General features: G+C 36.2%; 1 pseudogene across 1 annotated transcript in view; it reads right to left on the reverse strand.

The window, feature by feature from the left end:
* The window catches only part of LOC308515386 (leucine zipper transcription factor-like protein 1), a 160138-nt pseudogene extending 148205 nt beyond the window's left edge, over positions 1-11933 (reverse strand). Inside the window, exons 1-2 of the transcript in view lie at positions 11613-11933; positions 10891-11381 (exon numbers count right to left, since the gene is read on the reverse strand). The product of the transcript in view is annotated as a leucine zipper transcription factor-like protein 1 (transcript). The remainder of the gene's footprint in view (positions 1-10890; positions 11382-11612) is intronic.
* Positions 11934-22952: the final 11019 nt, after the last annotated feature.

A 22952-nucleotide genomic window follows, 5' to 3' on the forward strand; every position in this document is an offset into this window, starting at 1 on the left:
CTGATTATGGCACAAATAAACTACATATTCTTGATGTAAAATTGATTAATATTTAAGATAAGTTATTATGTGAAAAATATGCCCACTATGATGTCTCATTCTAAGAAATGCATTGGATGTTTATATAAACTAGCAAATTCATATATTTAAATATGTAAAACAATCTTTAATTCTGAGATTAAAGTGGTTTTAATTTTATTTTTGTGGTTTTTCACATTTAACAAAATTTCTACAATAAACATTTTTTTTTGCTTTGGTAAATAGAACCAATCAATACTTTTTAAAAAATAGCGTTTTGGAGGATTTCAAAGTAAAGTCAAAGGCTATTTTAAAAGTTAATTATTACAACGGTATCTAATGAAGACAACATGAACACTAGAAGGAAAAAGAGCAGGTGATGCTAAATTACATTTTAGAGGCAATTTCTAAGGCAGGTGGAGTGATTTGAATACTCTCTCCCCAAAAATTCATGTCAACCCAGAAACTCAGAATGAGACCTTACTTGGAATAAAGATCTTTATACATGTAAATAAGATAATGATCAAGAGCATCCTGGATTCCAGTGGGCCCCCAAGTTAGTGACTGGGGGTCCTGATGAAATAAATGAGTAGTACAATTTAAAGTACAGAGACACCGAGAGATGTATTAAGATAGGGGCAGACATTAGAGGTATCCAGCCCCAAGCCAAGAAACACCAGAAACTAGGATACAAGCAGGAAACAGATTATCCCACAAAGCCACCAGAGGAAACCAATCACAATGACATCTTGATTTTGGACTTTGGGCTTCCACACTATGAGAAAAAAATTTCTGCTGCTTTAAACCTCTAAGTTTATGAAGATGTGTTACACCGGCCTTAGAAAACTAATACAGTCAGAGCCAGGGGCACCTCAAATGGATGATTAGTTTCTACTTTGGGTTTTCTTCACAACATTTAAGGTGATATTCAAAGATATGGCTATTAACTCTACAAAGCATGGTGTAGAAAAATTATGACTAAAAGAAAGTTATGAAAACAATTGCTTTATTTTCTTTGTTGTGGATATGCAGAGCTAAATAGGGGAGTTGTAATATGTGAAAGATGCTTCTATAACTAAATTTGTAGTCTCTTACTGTGCCCTTACATACTGTGTTGTAAATGTTATGGACAGAGTGGGTGGACTTTTTTTTTTCCCTCTCTCATTGAAATTGTAATTTTTCTTATTAAATCTAAAATGTCATATTATATTTTTCAGTTTTCTAAAGATGTGTATTTGACTCTATATGACATATTTAGATAGGGGAGATGCTTTTTCAAAAAGTCACTTGCCCCAACACTTTCAGTTGAGAAATAGGGTGATAATAAATGCCTGCTACATTAGCATTTTTGACGTGTTGGATAAAATAACAAAGGTCCCGAAGAGCCATGATAATAATTTCAAGGACATTGCTCACCCACATCTCATTTTGTTTATAAACAAACTTTGGTTTTCTGTTAATGTGCTTTGGGAAATGATTCTCAGGATCTATCCAACTCCAGGTGCAAACAAGTAATCAAGGAATCGGGGCCAGTTGTATGGCATAACCAGAATTTTGCAGCTTGAAATAAGGTTTGAATGAGGGGTGTCAGGAAATGAAATGTAGGTATTTAGGATGTAGTTTAATACCTTGGGTTTCTGTTTATTTCTTTGCCTAATCATTGTTCATTCTTAACCACAAGAGAGAATATTGTATAAGTTAGAATTTAATGTATTAATGTTTAATATTAATAAAACCTTAATAAAATATTGATATTATGTATTTTATTATATTAATTTTGAAATTCATTTTACTTATATTAAGGTTAATTGATAACATACATTGTTTTCTACTAAGAGTGTTTTAAGTAAATTTATAAAAAAAATTACTGGGAAGTTTCAAAGAAAAGGGTGGATCAGAAATCTATTGAAAGAAGAATTTTTAACCTAGTGTTCACAGTTAGGATTTTTGAAATCCCTATTTATGTTCAATTTTATGTATATGTGCTCATTAGTCTGGGGAGTGGTTAATGAGTTTGGTCAGGTTCTCAAATGATTAGCAGGCCTAGAAATATCAGGACCACTACCTGAGATAAAAAGAAAGGTCATTTTCCCACTAACCCAGAATGGTCAGTTATATTCATTGATTATGAACTCTTGCTCTCAAAATTTGGGTAGCCAAAGTAAAACACACACACACACACACACACACACACATACACACGCACACACGTATATATTTCCATATAATAAAGAGGTACAATTTAATTTGCAAAGCTAACATTTTTCTTTATACTAAGTTTCAAGAAAAACCAATCATATGTCTGGTTCTATGAAAAATAGCACAATTCAATATTCAAATATATTTGACAGCAGGATTGCAAAAGTTATGAATACCTTAAATTGATGTTTCTAGTGAAGTAAAATGAAAGAAAAATTGAAGGCATAGCTTTGCATTGTAACTGTGAAGGCATAACTGTTCTGGGCAGGGGGAAAGCAAAATAATACAGACCAGATGTAATAATATAGTAATATAGCTCTGGCCTGGAGAAATGGAAATGTAACATATCATTTAGATGAGATCTCTCAAATACTAGAGAGAGCATGTGGTGAATGTCAGTCATTGCATTGTTGAATTCTTTGGCACTGGCCTGAGAAATATGTTAAAGAGGGATCATTTATTTTAAGAACTTGATATTAAAATGACACCACTGTTTTATATATTGTGATGGAAAAGTCACCTAAAATATACACAGGTGTGGCTTGGGTGGCATGGGGAGGCTGAGCCACTGGGCCCTACAGGAACCCTACTACCAAGGTCACTCTACCAATTCCAGGAGACATAGCAGTTCTACTTGATGCATAGAAACAAACACAAACACAGGGAAGCAGCCAAAATATGGAGAAAGAAAACCCTGTTATAAATGAAAGAACAGAAGAAATCTCTAGAAAAAGAACTAAATGAAATGTGAGCAAGCACATTACTAGATATAGAATTCAAAACAATGGTTATAAGGATGCTCAAGGATCGGTATGAGAGAGTTTCAAGGATCTTAGTGAGAATTTGAAGGAATTAATGAGAACATCAAAGACATGAAAAAGGACCACTCAGCAATGAAGGATGCACTAACTGAAATGAAGAATCATTTTTTAGGAAATCAACAGTAGAGTAGAGGATTCCTGGAATCAAATTATCAATTTGGGGAGAGAAACCAAGATGGCGGCATAGATAAACACCTGAAATTGCTGCCTAGCACAACCACTTCAAAAATACAACTAAAAGACAAAACAGACATCATCCAGAACCACAGGAAGGCTGGCTGAGTGGAAATTCTACAACTATAAGGAAAGAGAAAAGCACACTGAGACTCAGAGGAGGTGCGGAAGTAAAGTGCAGAGGTACGGAAGTGCATGTGGAAAGGGCTGGCAACTGAGGACACGGTTGTCTTTTTCAATCGGGAGGGAGACACAAGCTCCTGACAGCTCTGAACTCCAGTTCTGGGAGAGTCTCTGGGGACCCAGATTCATACAGGAAGAAACTGGACTGCCTGGCATCGGTGGGAACTCGAGGGCAGCTTTTTCTCAGAGGTGCTTGCAGCGATTACCAGGGGACACTGAGACCCGGGGCCTCTTAGAGCAGGACTGAGGATCAGCCATAGCTGTTTGCTCCACCCTGTTGATTCCTTGAGACCCTGACCCACCCAAGCTGTGCACAGAGGCTTTTGCATATGAATGGCCTGGCCCTTTGCAATCTAAAATTACCTAACAAACTGCAGCTGGGTCAGAGAGTCCCAGAACATCCAAAAGAAGGCCCAAGGCCCCACAGCAGCTTGCATTGCTTCACAGCTGGGCCTCATCTGGGCACCTCCAAACCCCAAACAAGGAAAAGGAATCTGCAGATCTCTCTGTAGCTCCTGCTGGGTAACCTCAGGCAGAGGCTAAATTAGCACCTCCTTAGAGATCCAAGAGCCAGTGTACCCAGTGGTCAGAGTGGGACCATCCAGATTACAACTCCTCAGATCCATAAGGGACACACTCAGGGGCAGACTCAGTGAACACCAAAGCCCCACTGAAGCAAGTCTTGCCCCAGAAGGGTGTCTCCAGCACAGAACTTCTCCCACTGTAGACACAGTTGATTCTCACAGCCATTTGGCCTGGAGGTCAATTCCACCCAGTGAAATCAACAACAATCAAGGCTTAACTACAGTAAGACTGTGCATACAGCCCACCAAGGGGTGTACTAAGAGTGTCCACCTCAGGTAATTGGGGAGGCTGAACCACTGGGCCCTATAGAACACCTAGCACACAAAGCCAATCTATCAACACAGGGAAGCAGCCAAAATGTGGAGACAAAGAAACAGGTCATAAGTGACAGGAATGGAGGAAAGCAAACTACTGCATACAGATTTCAAAACCACGGTTATAAGGTTTTTCAAGACTTTTCTAGAAAATGCCGATACATTTAGTGGGGCCTTCGAGGATATGAAAAAGGACCAACTAGAAATTAAGCATACACTGACTGAAATTAAGAATAATATACAGAGATACAACAGCAGACCAGAGGATCGCAAGAATCAAGTCAAAGATTTGAAATACAAAGAAGCAAAAAACACCCAACCAGAAAAGCAAAAAGAAAAAAGAATCCAAAAATTGAAGATAGTGTTAGGAGACTCTGGGACAACTTCAAGCGTACCAACATCCGAATTATAGGGGTGCCAGAAGAAGAGAGAGAGGAAGATATTGAAAACCTATTTGAAGAAATAATGACAGAAAACTTCCCTGACCTGGTGAAAGAGATTTACAAGTCCAGGAAGCTCAGAGAACCCCAAACAAAAGGAATCTAAAGAGGACCACACCAAGACATATCATAATTAAAATGCCAAGAGCAAAAGACAAAGAGAGAATCCTAAAAACAGCAAGAGAAAAACAGTTAGTTATCTACAAGGGAGTACCCATAAGATTGTCAGCTGATTTCTCAACAGAAACTATGCAGGCCTGAAGGGAGTGGCAAGAAATATTCAAAGTGATGAATGCCAAGAACCTACAACCAAGATTACTTTACCCAGCAGAGCTATCATTCAGAATTGAAGGCCAGATAAAGAGCTTCACAGATAAGAAAAAGCTAAAGGAGTTCATCACCACCAAACCAGTATTATATGAAATGCTGAAAGGTATCCTTTAAGAAGAGGAACAAGAAGAAAAAGGTAAAGACACAAATTATGAACAACAAATACACATCTATCAACAAGTGAATCTAAAAATCAAGTGAATAAAAAATCTGATGAACAGAGTAAACTGGTGAATATAATAGAATTAGGGACATAGAAAGGGAGTGGACTGACAGTTCTCGGGGGGAAAGGGACCTGGGGGTTTCGGGAAGAGACTGGACAAAAATCATACACCTATGGATGAGGACAGTGGGGGCAGTAAGGGCAGAGGGTGGGGTGGGACCCGGGTGGAGGGGAGCTATAGGGGGAAAAAAGAGGAACAACTGTTATAATCTGAACAATAAAGATTTATTAAAAAAAATATTGATTTGGGAAATGAGAAAGCAAAAAACACCCAATCAGAAGAACAAAAATTAAAAATAATCCACAAATATGAAGTTAGTGTAAGGAGCCTCTGGGACAACTTCAAGCATACCAACATTCACATCATGGGGATGCCAGAAAGAGAAGAGAGTGAGCAAGATGTTGAAAACCTATTTGAAGAAATAATGACATAATGCTTCCCCTACTTGGTGAAAGAAATAGACTTACAAGTCCTGGGAGTGCAAAGAGTCCCAAACAAGAGGAACCCAAAGATGCCCACACCAAGACACATCATAATTAAAATGCCAAAGGTTAAAGACAAAAAGAGACTCTTAAAAGCAGTAAAATAAAAACAGTTAGTTACCTACAAGTGAGAACCCATATGACTGTCAGTTGATTTCTCAAAAGAAACTTTTCAGACCAGAAGGTAGTGGCAAGAAATATTCAAAGTGATGAATAGTAAGGACCTACAACCAAGATTACTCTACTCAGCAAAGTTTTTATTTAGAAATGAAAGTCAGATAAAGGGCTTCACAGACAAGAAAAAGCTATAGGAATTAATCACCACCAAATGAATATTACATGAAATGTTGAAGGCCATTCTTAAAGAAGAAAAAGAAAAAGAAGTAGAAAAAGAAGATGAAGAAGAAAAAGAGAAATAAAATATGAACAATAAAATGTCAATAAATATATAGCTATATTTGATATATATTTTTAGATTCAATAATTGAATCTAAAAATAAAAATAAACTGAATAAGGAATTTAATGAATAAAATAAACTGATGAATAAAATAGAACCAGAAGCATGGAAATATGAACCATACTGACAAATCTCAAAGGGAAGCAGGGGGCAGGAAGAGATTAACCAAAGAACATATGCATATATGCATTTCCTATGGATACAAATAATAGGGAGTTGAAGGCCTGGGGTGGGGCAGTAATGGGGTGGAGGGAGGCAATGGGGGAAAAAGGAAACATCTGTAATACTCTCAACAATAAAGATTTATAAAAACTATTATAAAGAAAACATAGGGGGAAAGCTCCTTGACATTTGTCTTGGCATGATTTTTGAGTATGACAATAAAATCACAGGCAATAAAATGATAAATATATGAAATAGCAAATTAAAAGGCATCTGCATAGCGAAGGAAACAGTCAAAAAAATGAAAAAGCAGCCTATGAATGGGAGAAAATATTTGCAAACTATATATCTGATATGGGGTTAATATCCCAAATATATAAGGAGCTCATACAACTGAGTTCAAAAACCAAACAATGTAATTAAAAATGGGCAAATGACTTGATTAGACATTTTCCCAATGAGGACTTGCAAATGGCCAACGGGTACATGAAAAATTGGTCAACATCACTAATCATCAGGGAAATGCATATCAAACCCACAATGCAATGTCACCTCACACCTGGCAGAATGACTAATATAAAAAAGGACAAGCGACAACAAGTTGAGGATGTGTTAAAAAAGGAATCCTTGTACTTTGTTTGTAGGAATGTAATTTGGTACATCACCATGGAAAATAGTATGAAAGTTTAAGTTTCTCAAGATATTAAAACCTCCATATGATCCAGCAATTTCACTTCTAGATATATATTTGAAGGAAATGAAGTCACTACTACAAAGAGATATCTTCACTCTATGTTAATTCACAAGCTGAGATAAAAAACCTAAAGTTTCATCAACAATTAAATAAAGGAAATCTAGTATATATATACATATATGTACATTAAAAATATTATTCAGCCATATAAAAAGATGAAATACTGCCATTTGTGACAACATGTATGAACATGAAGGACATTGTGCTAAAGATAGAAGCCAAATATAGAAAGGTATGAAAGGTATGATACCACTTATATGTGGAATATAAAAAAGTTGAACTTAAAACCAGTGAATAAAATAGTTGTTACTAGGGGCTGAGGAGTGAAGAAAATGAGAGGACATTGGTCAAGGAATAAAAGCTTTCAGTTACAAAATGACTGTCCTATAAATGTAGTTTACAGCATACTAACTCTAGTTCATAATACTATATTGTATATTTGAAATTTGCTGAGAGTTGATCATAAATGTTCTCACTAAAGATAAAAGCTAACTATTGTGAATTAGCTTGACTGTCAATATTAATATAATTTTGCCTTTATTTAATTTAATTTAATTACTTTTAGTCAATGCTTTATTCCCTTTTATGTCAATTTCAAAGACAACAGATTATCTATATATATAAAAGCTTGAGCGACCGAATGACCAAACGATCAAACAATTGGTTGACCAGTCGCTATGACAAGCACTGACCACCAGGAGACAGACCCTCAACGCACAGGATCAGGCTCCCTCCTGTCTGGATCAGGCCTGCGGGGATCGGGCTGAAACCAGCTATCCGACATTCCCCAAGGGGTCCTGGATTGGGAGAGGGCACAGGAGGTCAAGGGACCCTACTGGTGCACGAATCCGTGCACTGGGCCTCTAGTAATATTCATAAATTAGTTAAATAATCTAGAACTGAAGTGAGTAAAGATGTGAACCTTAAAATATGATATATAAAAACACAGAGAACAAATAGAAATATATTCATTCCATAGCATGCAAACTTAAATAAACATCATTACTTGAGAACGTCTAAATGTTGTACGGAGCACATGGAACAAAAATCAAAATAAGAACAAGGAGCCGAAACCGGTTTGGCTCAGTGGATAGAGCGTCGGCCTGCGGACTGAAAGGTCCCAGGTTCGATTCCGGTCAAGGGCATGTACCTGGGTTGCGGGCATATCCCCAGTAGGAGATGTGCAGGAGGCAGCTGATCGATGTTTCTCTCTCATCGATGTTTCTAACTATCTCTCTCCCTTCCTCTCTGTAAAAAATCAATAAACTATATTTAAAAAAAATAAGAACAAGAAATAACTTTGCAGTTATTCCTAAAACTGCAAACCTACAGGTCATTTCCATCTCCATCTAAAAGGCTACGTCCTGGTAACTCCTAATAGCTGTAGGTAGTATTTGGAAAATAGTATTTGCCTTCTCTGCTGGAAGCCAAGAAAATGTGCAGAAGTGCCTACTACTATTCTGTGTTCTTAGTGACTTTTTTGCCCATTGGTTACCATCCATTGGAACCTTGATTGCATATGTGTTTACTCTTACAGATCACCGTGGCGGGGTGAATAGATCATGCTTGGATCCTGGCAGGGTGGAGGTTAAATGCTAGCCAAGCAGCCATAGGCCCCCGCTATCCACTAACAGAGAGTGGTAGAGCAGAGATCCCCAGATAGAGTATGGTGAGCCTAATTGGCAACAGAAGCTGGGTTCCCTGGATGTAAAGGATAAAAGTAAGAGAAGGATATGAAGACTTGAAAGTATACTTCTTTCTAACAGCACTTTTGTGTTGGTGAAAACTCAATAAGTTGATATTAAGGGGATAGATTAACAGTCAGAAGGAGTTACCCTATCTTTTATATCTTTTGACCCTCTAATTCTTGTCACACAATGAGATATATGGATTAGATAACTTCCAAGATTCCTTCAGATTGGATGTTTAATGTGTTCATTCCTGATTTCATTGATTCTTCTTGAAATTGGTTTGAATCTTGAAATTTGAATCTTAAATAATGTTTTCAGTTTTTTGGGGTTTTTGTTTGTTTGTTTGTTTTGTTTTGTATTCTCAGTTTCTTTGTTATGAAATTGAGCAAATAATATCTAACTTACAGTGGAAAGACAATTTAGTGCTCAACACTCAGTAGAGCAAAATTGTTATGAGCCTATTTGCAAATGTAAGGAAAATTTTAAAATAAGTCAGAAAATATATTTACATGTTATACAAAAGATTCCTTACTGAGATGACTAAAGATTATAATAATTTAATTAATTATACCTCACCTCTTAGGATCTTTGATGACATATCCAGGCTTTTGTATCTATGTTTTAATTTTGTACTTTTAATTCACATTTAAATTCACATTTGACAATCTTAGGTCTTAAGACTGTCTGAAGTTTTTTTCACATTTGTCATAGCTGATGATTATAACCATTATCTCAATTATATTAAGTTTAAGAGACATACCTTTTATCACTAGCAAAACATTCTTTTTTGTTGTTTTATATTTACTTTAAAAATAACACAGCAAAGTGCAAAAGGAAATCCTGAAATATTTATTTGTCTGCTGGCACAAAATTCCTGAATTCAGAAGGCATAGGGGGATAAGTTATAACACAGGGAAGTTAAGATGGTATAAAAACCAAACTTGCAAATATCAAATGCCTATAAACATGACATATCCTTCACCATATTGCAAATCACTTATTTGATAAAATTATTTTCCAGTTTCATCTTTTGCAATTTTCAAGCAAATTTTAAGCATTTTACATTTCTTTGTTTAAAATGTCATAGGTAGTGAAAAATCTGAAGATCTTTACTATGTATCTATCTGTTCCCTGATTTCTAAAGTATATATCAAAATATTTAATCTAGTTTCTTTTAGGTTGTTTTAATATGTAGATTCCTATGTGAGTTATAAATATTTTTAATTGGTCATTTATGTTACACATCTTCAATTTAGAAACAAACAAAAGTAGACAAAAGAAATAGTAAGACAAGCAGAGGAGAAATACCCAATATTAACATTTTAGTTTATAGCTAGATTTTTTCTGTATAATCATGCAGTAATTTATTGAGAAAGTATGTAACTAAACAATATATTACATTATGAATTAGGTTGACACAATATATCCATTGACAACATAATATTTTTGAACACTTTCAAAGAAGATACTGGTATTAGAGATCACAGACTCAGACTGCAAACTCATCTTTTATCTCCTCTGATTCCACTAAATGATCTATATATTCTGTAGGGAAAAAATACCCAGCAAAAATGAATGATTTCTATATCTTCTTAATAAGGTTTCAAAAGTTTCCACATTAACCAGTTACTTTGTTGCAATTAATCAAAATATCAACTACCAAAATTTAGACCTTTTTTAAAAAATAAGGTTTATTCGTAATAACTATCTTCAATAACTCTGTATTTATATTTACCTGGGGAATGCACAAGTATAGATATTGCTAGCTTTAATATTTATTTAAAAGGTGTACTCTTTATACTATTGCAAAAGGATAAGGCTCTTCTCCCCACTCTAAAAATCTCTTCCGTATTGTACGGAATTCTCAATGATTTTGAACTAAGACTCTGGAGCGCTCGGCAAAGAGGAGTTTTGGACAACTGACCAGAGGCAGGTTTTCTCTCTTCTCAGTTAGACAACTGAAAACAGGAGTTCTAGTTTTAAATAGTCAGAGCAAAGTTTAAATATTAGAAAAATAAAGAGAGGAAATGCAACGAACTTCTTCAAAATACATGCCTGAGGTGAGCATAGCTTGTTATGGCAGCTTCCAGATGAAATCTTTAGTTTTGAATCTTCAGGCTCATATTTGCCAGTCTTTTCCTCAGGTCTCTGATTTGGTCATTCTTCTTGGTTAGAATTTTGTGTATGTTCCATAGGCTGCTGTTTGTTGGAATTTCTTCTCTAATTCATTTTCAGCCAATCTCAGCTGCTCCTGAATCCTGGGCAGGTCATGCTTGGCTGTCACTAGATTCTCCTTCAGACATTTCTGGTTTTCTGTCTTAAGTGTCTTCTGAAACCCATTCTTTAAAGCAGCAACTGTGTTTTCCACTCAAGTCTCGGGCCTCTATAAAGCCCTTTAGATTTCCTCAGTCAAGCTGTAAATCATGCAGTGCTCTTTCTAGCTTTGACTTTTCATCCAATGAGTTGTAGCCTGAATTTCCATGGTCTTCAACCTTGACTTCAATTTCTCATTCTGTTCTTGAAGTCTTAAAATGTCCTTATTTCCACTTTTTTTTTTTAAGTGGATCAGGTTTTGGTTTTATGATGTCTAGGATGGGTTTATTTATTTATTTATTTATTTATTTATTTATTTATTTATTTTAATGTGCCTCAGGCATGAAACAGCTCTGGCCACCAACATAGGCATCAAGCTAGGATGAACTAAGAACTGTACACCTGCTTTGCCCCTGATTGATATAAGAACAGCACCACCAATCAGAAGTCTCCTTGCCCATTGCCAGGGGGAATGATGGTCTTTTTTAGTGGAAGATGTCAGTTCTGCTTTTTCAAATTCTGCAACTTGTTCTAATTACTCTGGTTTCAAGTTTAGAGTTATCTGTTTGCAGCTTGAGGTGCCACTTCTCAGCTTGCAAGAACTTCTGCCCCAGAAGTAACAGGTTGGTGTAAGCTCCTTGTGGCCCATAGCCTGCAGCCCATTCAGAACTGCAGAGACTTTGACGTGAGTCTCAGACCTCCCCCAGCCTGCTCTCCTTGAGGTCTTGAAAGCAGGAATCTACAGTTTTGAGTCTCAAGCCTCTTTTTGAACGAACCAAATGCATATAATTGATAGCTTCAGTTTGGTGGTGCTCACTCAGGCCTTACTCTGCCAGGTGGCAATCAGCAGCCATGAGGGGCGGGAGGGGCCAGACACAGTCCCGCTAAACCGAGCACTGCCCCTGGATGGACCGCAGGGGATGGGGAGGGTGGGCGGATTGTTCAGAAGCCTCCGGTTGCTAATGGGAAGGAATGCCTAGATCTTTTTTAATCAATACAGGTAACATTAAATATCTTCTGTAGCTACCAGAGGGGAATAAAAAATGGCTTTATACAGCAAAATAAATAGTCACAACCATAAACAATAGAGACAGCAGATGATTTTTATGAACAATAAATGAGTCTTATAATTTAACGTTTAGATCAGCTGTTGTGACAAGAATTTTTAAACATGCAATACCTGATTATTTGGTCTGGGGGACTGCTCTCTTCTCTCTTAGACTGATGAATAATAATAATAATAAAAAAATGAAAACAGCCAACACAACAATCGCTGGCCAGTGGGAATGAATCAAAATTTTGCCTAGAAAATACATCTTTTGGAGTGACACAGAATTTTAGCAATTGCATTATGTGTGCCATGAGATGAAAAAGGTTGAAAATTGCTGCTTTAGATGAATTAACATTAAATGAATCAGAATCACAGATGGGGCTTTTCTTCCTTTGAAAGTATGTTTTAGTTGAAAACTTAAAAGTGAAAATATTTGGCAAGAAATTGGTGGTTATTTTATCAATCCAAACCATGCAATCAGTTTTGTGATGTTTGCTAAAGACATAATTCAATCATCTCTAATAAGATAGTATTTTTTTTTTAAGTGGAGCTTTCTAGGTTGAAAGGCTGCTATGCAACTCTTATGAACCTTTACTGTGAATTCATTATAATGAATTATTATGAAATTACTGGGATAAAAGCAGCAATCTCACCAGGACAAAAGCAGCAATTTGGCTTGCTGGGAAGTTCCAACCTCCTTTAATAATCCTATGGAATTGATACCACGGAGGAGAGCTAATGTCACATTCGAGTGTCAACTTCACTATTCCTGAGCGATGACATCTGGTGGCTTCTAATGTTGGCCACACCAATGTATTTATATTTGTAAAGGGTGACGTTAACCGTGGCATTAATTATTTACTTTTGCAATGTCCCCTTCTTTCCTCATTGTCTACATGGTGAATATAGTGTAGAAGTAAATCGAGTATAATATGGTAAAACGACAACACCTGTGGATGAGATTTTAGATGATACTTGGGATTGAATTGAGTATATGTCAGAACTAAAATATGATTATTTTAAATTATGCAACATCAACTGGATCATTATTCTTAGCTTCTTCACTGACTGTCTTCACAGCAGAATAACTTACTTAGGAAAAAACGAATCCTATATAATAAAAAGCTAATATGCAAATCAACCAAATGGTGGCACAACTGGTCGCTATGATGCACACTGACCACCAGGGGGCAGATTCTCAACACAGGAGCTGCTCCTTGGTGGTCAGTGTGCTCCCACAGGGGGAGCACCATTCAGCCAAAAGCCAGGTTCATGGCTGGCGAACGCAGTGGCAGTGGTGGGAGCCTCTCCCACCTCTAGAGAGCAGGCCTAAGCTGTCAGTTGGTCATCCCCTGAGGGCTTCCGGACTGTGAGAGGGCACAGGCCACGCTGAGGACACCCCCCCCCCCCCGAGTGCATACATTTTGTGCAGTGGGCCTCTAGTGTTACATATTTGTAAACCTAAGGACACACCAATGTTTTAAATACTTAAAAATTTCTCTATTTAAAATTCTTTTTCATTGAAAGATTAAAAGCAAAATCAATTAAAAAAGATTTTTCAGGCTTTTCTAGTTAAATTGACATATCTCTATTAAAATGTATTACAAAGTCCATAAATGCTTATGTTGTATAATCACTTTGAAACATTACTTTTGGAAAAGTGTAGTGGTCTAGAACAGGTACAAAACACCAATTCTTGATAATTCAGTTCAGTAGAGAAAAATAATATAGAATTATATATATATATATATATATATATATATATATGTATGTATATATATATATATATATATATATATATATATATACATATTCTGTTTTTTTAAATGCCATTGTCATATTTCTTTCTTTTTTAGGTTGTCTTTAGTATGATTCTAATTCTTATACTAGTGGCCTAATCTCTTAAGAAAATCACATTGTAGAGGAAATTCAAAGCAATAAAACAAGTATCTTCACTCTTTCTTTGCATATCTAGAAGAACTTTGCAAGATCTTTTTGTCCCTCTCCATGTCGGGGAGTCAGGGCCTTTAATCCACTATCCAGAAATCTGTCTCTGACCTCAGCCCCCCCAGCCTTAGTTGCTGCTCTCCTCCTGTTTCCTTTGCCCCCACTTCCCTTTCTACCCTGGAACCCGCTTCTACTCCCTCTGGTGCAATTCCCCAAATCAAATCAGTGTCTAGTGCTCCTTTCCCTCAGACCACGCTTCATTAGGAGGCTTGAGTGTGAATGCACACACACACACACATACACACACACACACAATGATAGAGGCCATTGCCTCTCAGGCAAAGTTAAATTTTCTTTATCAGATATTAAAGGGAATAAAGCTTTGAATACTTCTATCTGAATCGTTTTCTGTTTTAAAAGAATACTGGGTAGCCATTTTTCAAAGAAATATAGGGAGATATCTTATATTTTGATACGGTGTATTTTTTTCAGAACTGTTATTCTCCTTTTTTTAAAAAAAAGTCTAGATTGTTTAAGGTGGATTTAAAATCAAACTGTAAACTTCCAGTTTAATAAACACGAAGCCAAATAAAGTATATAACAGATGCCTCTACTTGACAATGATAGACATTCAAAAATATTTGTTGAATAAATGATAAAGTGAATGACCAGATATTCCTTCTCCACTTTTGAGATTAACTCCAACTCACAAACTATTTCCTAAAATCTTCCCACACCAGGCTTATTATTCTTTACACTTTTAGAAACTAAGCAAAGGTGATCATGAATGATTGTTTGCATACATTTTCAATGATTAAAACAGGTATATTCACATGTTCATGCTACTGCATCACATAGCTATATAAAGATGTCTAACTAATATGAGTGTCAGTGTTAACTTTGCATTTGGCCAATTCATGTCTAAACTTACCATTAAGTGAAAGCTACAGGCTAGATGAAGTCCTATACTTTAGTTTAATGACCTCCAGTCTTCACAATTACTTCCAGCTGCTAAGTTAAGATAACTTATTGATTACACAGATTCAATCCTATGAATGTGAATTCTGGATTCTCTTTTCTCTGACTTGGTGATTATATAAAACTTCTTCTGGCATTTTAGACATTAGATATTTTGAAGTAACATTTGAATTTACCCAATCATTTGAATGTAAGGTCTTCTGTTGTCTACACTTGAATCCCATTTCAATTCCAAATAATTTCAAGTTTAGTCCTGGCCTGGTTTTCAAGAGGCTGAGTTTATATAGATAGGAATAAAGGCGGGAGAAATAAGGAAGTAAACTATATACCCTAGACATAATAAAGGTTAGTTGGATGGGTAAAATCCACTCCAGATTACATTCAAGATGTAGTAACCAAGGGCACTGTGAATTGAGTGTACTTCGATTTTTATTGGCATAATTTCTAATAATGGTAATGTAATTTCCAGCATAGAAATAAATCCATAATGAGGGAAGCGGCAGTAATAATATAACTTTCCACCATCCATGCCAGTATAACAAACATAGTGAGGTTTAAGTGATCAACCAGAAAACAAATTAAGGACTGTTACACATAGGGGAGTTATTTAATAGTGTGTGACATAGAATCAATCATACTAATAATTTCTGTTCAATGAAAAAGACTAAGGAATGTTACCTGCCTGGAAGTGTCAGTTTTTCAACCAAAATTTCCAAGGTACTTTCAACACCCCCTATCACCACTCCTTATGACATGGCAGGCAACAATTTGCAGCCATTCTTAAGAAAATAGACAGGGATGGTGTATATTTTCTAATACTAAAATTAAGAACATATTTATCTAAGGTTCACATTTCTTGTATGTGTTGAGTGAAAAAGTATCAATGATAGCAGCCAGTTTAAAGGAATTCAGTTAATAAAAACTCTAAGTTTAAAATATAAGCATATAAAGCATAGATTCCTGAGAATTTATTGTGATTTCTTCAAGTGTTTGTCCTCACCAGCCTGTGGCTACACTTTTGGTCCACAAATATAAAAGCTTTTTTGCCATTTTCTCCATGATTGAAGGAATAGTATCTTTTTTTTTTTTTACAGAGTTCCTCCCCTCAGTAATCTAAGGTGTTTAAACTTCTTTTCAGATTGTTGCTCATTGCTGTAAAGCAGCGATTTTCAACTAGCGTGCCGTGGGACTTTTTAAAACATGCAATACCTGACTATTTTGTCAGTTTTACTGACCTCTTTTCACTTAGACTGTCAAATAAAAATGACAACAGCAACACAACAATAGCTGTCCAGAGTGAATGAATCAAAATTCTACCTTTATTAAAAATATATTTTATTGATTTTTTACAGAAAGGAAGGGAGAGGGATAGAGAGCCAGAAATATCGATGAGAGAGAAACATCGATGAGCTGCCTCCTGCACACCCCCTACTGGGGGTGTGCCTGTAACCAAGGTGCATGCCCTTGACTGGAATTGAACCTGGGACCTTTCAGTCTGCAGGCTGACGCTCTATCCACTGAGCCAAATCGGTTAGAGCGAAATTGTACCCTTTTTGTTGGTCAGATCGGCAAAAATCTATTTTTTGGTGTGCTGCAGACTTTTAGTAATTAGCTTATGTGTGCCACTAGATGAAGAAGGTTGACAATCACTGCTGTAGAGTGTTGATAGTCATGCCAGGACTCCCTCACACTTCCATAGTAGTGCTGGCACATCTAGAACATTGCTGCCATCAACAATGCCAATACTGCCACCTATGTCTTCACCAGATACATATGGGCATAACTTCAAACAAACCATGCCCAGTGCCAGTCGAACCAGAGCAGATAGCTGCATTTCAATCACATATTTGTACTGGTACTGCTGAGAAGTGGGAAAAAAATTGCCTTTTTCTCTTACTCTCCCATGAGGGCTTGCACAGATTTACTCGAACCTCAATGTGCCAGTGGTCAGTGATGGATTTTTTTCAGGTACCATCACAGTTAGTCAGGTGTGCACTTTGCTGTCTCAGTTTCACAGAAGTACAGCTCTAAGCCATAACATTCCTGTCTTTATGAGCCCAAACCCACATAGGAATGGAGTATAAATCTGTTGCATCCTCTGAGAGCTGGTGCTGGTAGAGCTTAAATCCAGCCACCTGTCACTGTCACTAGCTGTCACCTGGGGCCATGAAGGCCTGACTTGCTCATAATTGCTTTAATGCACCGAGGGGAAGGTTTCAACTCTAAAGCAAAGTTTCATAAGTGCACCAAGTGTCACAGATATAAGTGGGATGCAGCTCTTTCAAAAAATCTTTGCTGCAATTGTTACAACTAAGGAGTGCGACTATTTGCCCAAGGGAAGGTGTATTTTATGCTGGAGCAGGACTATCATTCATGGTTAATCTCGGTCAATGGCACTGAATCATGTTCTCAGGCCCTTTCACTGTATCCCTCAAAATGAATTCCCTTTCAGTATGTCCTACAATATTTCCTCTGTCAGGAAACATATTTCTATATTTCTGGACATCATTGTGGAAAGCCTTCAGTCCACATCTTTTTCTGCCTACCCTTTCACAGTTTCTCAGTCCTTACCTGGTATTTGAATAAGTCAGTTCATCCACTCTAGATATTTATTTATTATTCACTTTGTGCTAGGCAATGATGTAGTCATAGAGAATGCAAGAGTTAAAGAAATAGAGAGATGCGATTGTAAACTCATATAACTTTCTCTCTATATAATAATAGAATGAATACATTTTTAAAATAACATGACAGATGATGGTAAGTGCTAAAATAAAACAAGGAAGTAAGGCTATAGGTCATGCTAGGATTGAGGACGATTTTTAATTTTACATAGAGTGGTTAGGGACTGCTTGCATATGGGTAAATCTGAGCCAAGATATGAAGAAAATGAGGAAGTGAGCCAAAATATCTGGGAGGAGATTGTTCTAGTAACCGTGTGCAAAAAGTATACAGACACTGAGGAGTGAGCCTTCTAGGTGGTCAAAGAAGGAATGGACATAGGGCTGGGGTTGTAACTCCATAGAACAGCAAATTTTGTGTTCCTTCTCTAGCACAATAAAGACTCCCATTATAATGAAAGGAAAAAAGATAGTTGACATGATCAATCTACTGTAGATTAACAAGGGACACAGATGGGAATCAACAGACCATTAAAAACCAAGATTTTTTAAAAAGTTGAGATAGTAAGGTAAAATAATGCGCCTTGCCATCTATAACTAAGGATATAATTCCTTAGGGTGAAGTGATAAAAAGATAATGCAAGCCCTATCTGGTTTGGCTCAGTGGATAGAGCTTCAGCCTGCAGACTGAAGGGTCCCAGGTTCAATTCCGGTCAAGGTCACATGCCTGGGTTGCAGGCTCAATCCCCAGTAGGGGGCATGCAGGCGACAGCCAATCAATAATTCTCATCATTGATTTTTTTCTCTCTCTCCTCCCTTCCTCTATGAAATCAATAAAAAATATATAAAAATAAATATAATGCAAGACTAACATATACTAGCATTTGCATTTGAAAGCATTGGCCCAAGTTCACTGCTTAATAAGCAGGTTATATAGCAATTTTAGAAACAGTAAATATTCTCAATTGATTCAATGTTTTACTTACAAGTTTTATCAAAGATAGAAACTTTTAGCAATGGAAATCCAGTTACAAGTACATTCAAATCTTGCTGCTTTTAATAAATACTTGGAACAAAAGAAAAGTTGGCAACATACTCAGGTGCTGCTTTAGAGAGCTGCAATATTTTGATATGCCCAATTTAGCACATCTTTTTTTGATGTGGACCATATTCCTTCATTTAACAAATAATAATTAGCATTATTATTTGCAGGGATCTCTTTTAGATGCTAGGATGTAACAGTGAACAAACTTGCATTATGTCAGCAGCAAGGCAGATATATGTTATGGTAACTGAATACATATAAAGACTTTAAACAAAATTAGTCATTAAGGAAATGCAAATGCAAATTCAACTATCATGATATTGCATACACACTACTAGAATGGTTATAATAAGAAAAACTGACTATACCAAGTACTGCAATGCTGTAAAGAAACTAGACCCTTATACATTGCTGGTGGCATTAAAAATGGTACCATTACTTTGGAAAACACATTGGAAGTTTCTTTAAAAGTGAAATATATACTTTTGGTATGACCCAGTCATTTCATTGCTGGTTATGTACCAAAGAAAACTGAAAACACATGTTCACACAGAGACTTGGACATTTATGTTCATAGCATCATTATGCAAAAGAATGAAAATTCAAGAAAATTCAAATGTCCATAAAGTGGTGAGAGTAAACACAAAATGTAGTCTAGCTTTAAAATAACATACTTGTCAGCAATACAAAGAAATGGACTACTGTTTACATGCTACAACACAGATAGGCCTCAAAAAATAGTATGCTAAATGAAAGAACCAGCCATAGTATGTTTCCATTTATTGTATGGTTCTATTTATATTCAGTTACCAGTAAGGCAAGACTATAGATACAGAAGCAAATAAGTGGCTCCCTGAAACTGTAGGCAGGAGTAGGAGTTGACTGCAAATGGGCACTAGATAACTTTTTTGGAATGAAGAAAGTGTTCTAAGACTTGGCTGTGTTGACAGTTGACAATGGTATAAATGTACTAAAACATCAAAATGTACACTTTAGTGGTGCAGAGTGTGCTTTAATAATAGTAGGTAAAAAAAAAACAAAAAAAACAAAGCAAAACAAAACAAAGAAAGGTAAGATTAAAGAGGCTAGTGTGACTTTCATAGAGTAAAGAAGGAAGAGAGCCATTAAGGATGCAGTGAGAAGTGTAGCCAGGGGCCTCATCATGTCATCACTGAAGCCTGGATATTAGTTTGGACTTTATATGTTTGTAGGACTTAATAAGTTTGTAGTGAATGCATTGAGGATTAGAAAGACTGGAATTAATTTATGTTTTTTAAAGAATGCTCTATGTTGACTTTCAACATAGGTGATAAGCTTGAAGTAAGACAATCAATAAGATGCTTTTACAGTAGTTCAGGAAATAAATTATGGAAGCTAGATCAAGAATGGTGCAGTGGCCGAAACCAGTTTGGCTCAGTGGATAGAGTGGCGGCCTGTGGACTGAAAGGTCCCAGGTTCGATTCCGGTCAAGGGCATGTACCTGGGTTGCGGGCACATCCCCAGTAGGAGATGTGCAGGAGGCAGCTGATCGATGTTTCTCTCTCATCGATGTTTCTAGCTCTCTATCTCTCTCCCTTCCTCTCTGTAAAAAATCAATAAAATATATTTAAAAAAAAAAAAAGAATGGTGCAGTGGAGCCTGGCTAGTGTTGCTCAATGGTTGTGCACCTACCTATGAACCAGGAGGTCATAGTTCGATTCCCTGTCGGGGCATATCTGTGAGCTCCACCCCAGAAGGGCGTGTGCAGGAGGCAGCCAATCGATGATTCTCTCTCATCATTGATGCTTCTATCCTTTTCCCTTCTTCCATCTCTAAAAATCAATAAAACATATTTTTAAAAAAGAATGATGGAGTGGAGGGTAGTGAAAGTAGTTTGTTTCAGACTTTGTTTGAAAAGTAGCACTTCCTAATGGATGTGCTTGAGCCACTATACTTTCGTCCTATGATTACCAAACTGGAAGCCTGGCGTGCGAAATCATGCAGCCCCACCCACATGCACCGGTCTTTGGTCATTACAGCCTTAGGGCCACTGGGTTTTTGTAATATAGATAATGTGAGTAAATAACAGCTTCATCCCATTTCTGACCCTCAGTCCAATGCTGAACACAACCTAGATCAGTACTTAAGTCTCAAACTTAAGACTTAGGGAGGAGCCATTGACAGGATGCAGATCACAGAAGACTGATGCATAGATATTATAATTATTAAAAACAAAGAAAAGAACTCCTTTGTTTTTTTAATGTGGCTACCTTTCACAGTATCAATAAAGCTTCATTGAAATGGCTATGTCAAGTTTCATTATTTGCCCTTAAGAGGAGGCATTCTTATTTGGGAATGCAAAATATTACTACATACCTTCATGATAGCCATACAAAACAGCTGAGCAAAATTAGGCAACTGTACCTTAATTTTTATAATATATGATGTATAATTTGGTTAACAGCTTTGTACTCAAGTAAATGAACTTTAAACCATGGAAATCTCTGAGTGAAATTTCCCTTTTCAAATTTGAAGTATAATTTTCTTTTATAATAATACATTTTATTTTTGAAGGATAATTTCAGAGTAATTTTAGATATTGAAATATTGAATGATAATTTTGAAAATTGTATGAAGGAAATAGTTATAGCAATGTATCTTTGTTTTTTATAGGCTGAACTTACTAAACTAAATATATAACCTGTAAATTTTGAGGGATCAAATAATTTAAAAAGAAACAAATTGTAAAACTAGCTTCAAGTATTTTCATATTAAGGGTCTTACAATTTTCCTATTCTGGAAATTTCAAATTACTACCACTTATTGCATGGAGAAAAATAAAAATAAATGGTCATTTATGTTAAACACTACTAGTGAAAAGAAGTTTTTGCCAAGAAGCTTAAATTATAAACTCCACATGTAAAGAAATGTTCACCTATTGGCCTTTGTTTATATAATGAATGCTAAGTGACACTTTTAAGAGTATTCAGAGTTATTTCCCTGGAACACAAACTCTGTTGCCTGAAGCAAAATAATTGTCCCATGTAATGATTCTGATTATTTTAATGTTCTCATAATTGGTTTACTAATTTTGGAATCTACTTAGCAAGGACAATTTAATAGTTATAAAAATGTCTTTCTCGAGTAACAGATAACCAACCCCCCCAACACCTGAAGTGCAGAGATAAGCAAAAGTTTGTTTCTTACGTATTTAAATACCAAAATAGATGTTCATAATTGTCTGAGATGTGCTCTTCCAGTCTCTTTCCTTGTATCTATGCCGTTTTCAGCACATGGGTTTCTTCTTGTCCGTCTGTATTAAGCTAATGGATGGGAAAGGATCTTGCATGAGAGGCTTACCTGGATCAGGCTGGGAAGATGCACATATCTATGTTTTCTTTTCCAACACTGATCGGGACTCACTCACATGGTCACAGACAATAATTGGTTTCTTTGTCCAAAAATAAAAGGAAATCAGCTTGGTAAATAGCCAATAGTCTCTACCACAACTATAAAGTACTAGTACTTTCAGATATCTAGAGAAAGAATCCTTAATTAAAGATTACTCTGCTTAATACTTATATAATATCAGATCAGAATGGGATCCTTTCATCCTATCATTTCCTTCATTCCATGGTGTTTTTTTAAATACTAGTTTCATTGAGGTGTGATTTACATACCATAAAATTCATTATTTTATTATTTATTTATCTTGTGTTCAGTTGTCTTTTTTACGTTTATTTTTATCGTTCAAAGTGTTACGTATATCTCTTTTTTTTTCCCTTTGACCCCTCTCCCTGGGCACCTACCCTCCCTCCCAGGCCTACCACACTATTGTCTGTGGCCATGGGCTATGCATATATGCACATAAGTTCTTTCATTAATCTATTCCTGTCCCTCCCCTTCCTAACCCTCTGAGATTCCACAGTCTGTTCCATATTTCCATGTCTCTAGATCTATTTTGTTTATCAGTTTATTTTGTTCATTAGATTCCACATGTGAGTGAGAGCATGTGCTACTTGTCTTTCTCTGGCTTATCTCTCTTAGCTTAATATCCTCCAGGTCACTCCATGCTATCTAAAGGGTAAGAGGTCCTTCTTTTTTATATATCTGCATAGTATTCTATTGTTTAAATGTACCAGAATTGTGTTTTTTGTTGTTGCTGTTGTTTTTAATCCACTCA

The sequence above is a fragment of the Myotis nattereri genome (genome assembly GCF_964212035.1).
Source record: "Myotis nattereri genome assembly, chromosome: 3".
In the NCBI taxonomy this organism is placed as follows: Eukaryota; Metazoa; Chordata; class Mammalia; order Chiroptera; family Vespertilionidae; genus Myotis; species Myotis nattereri.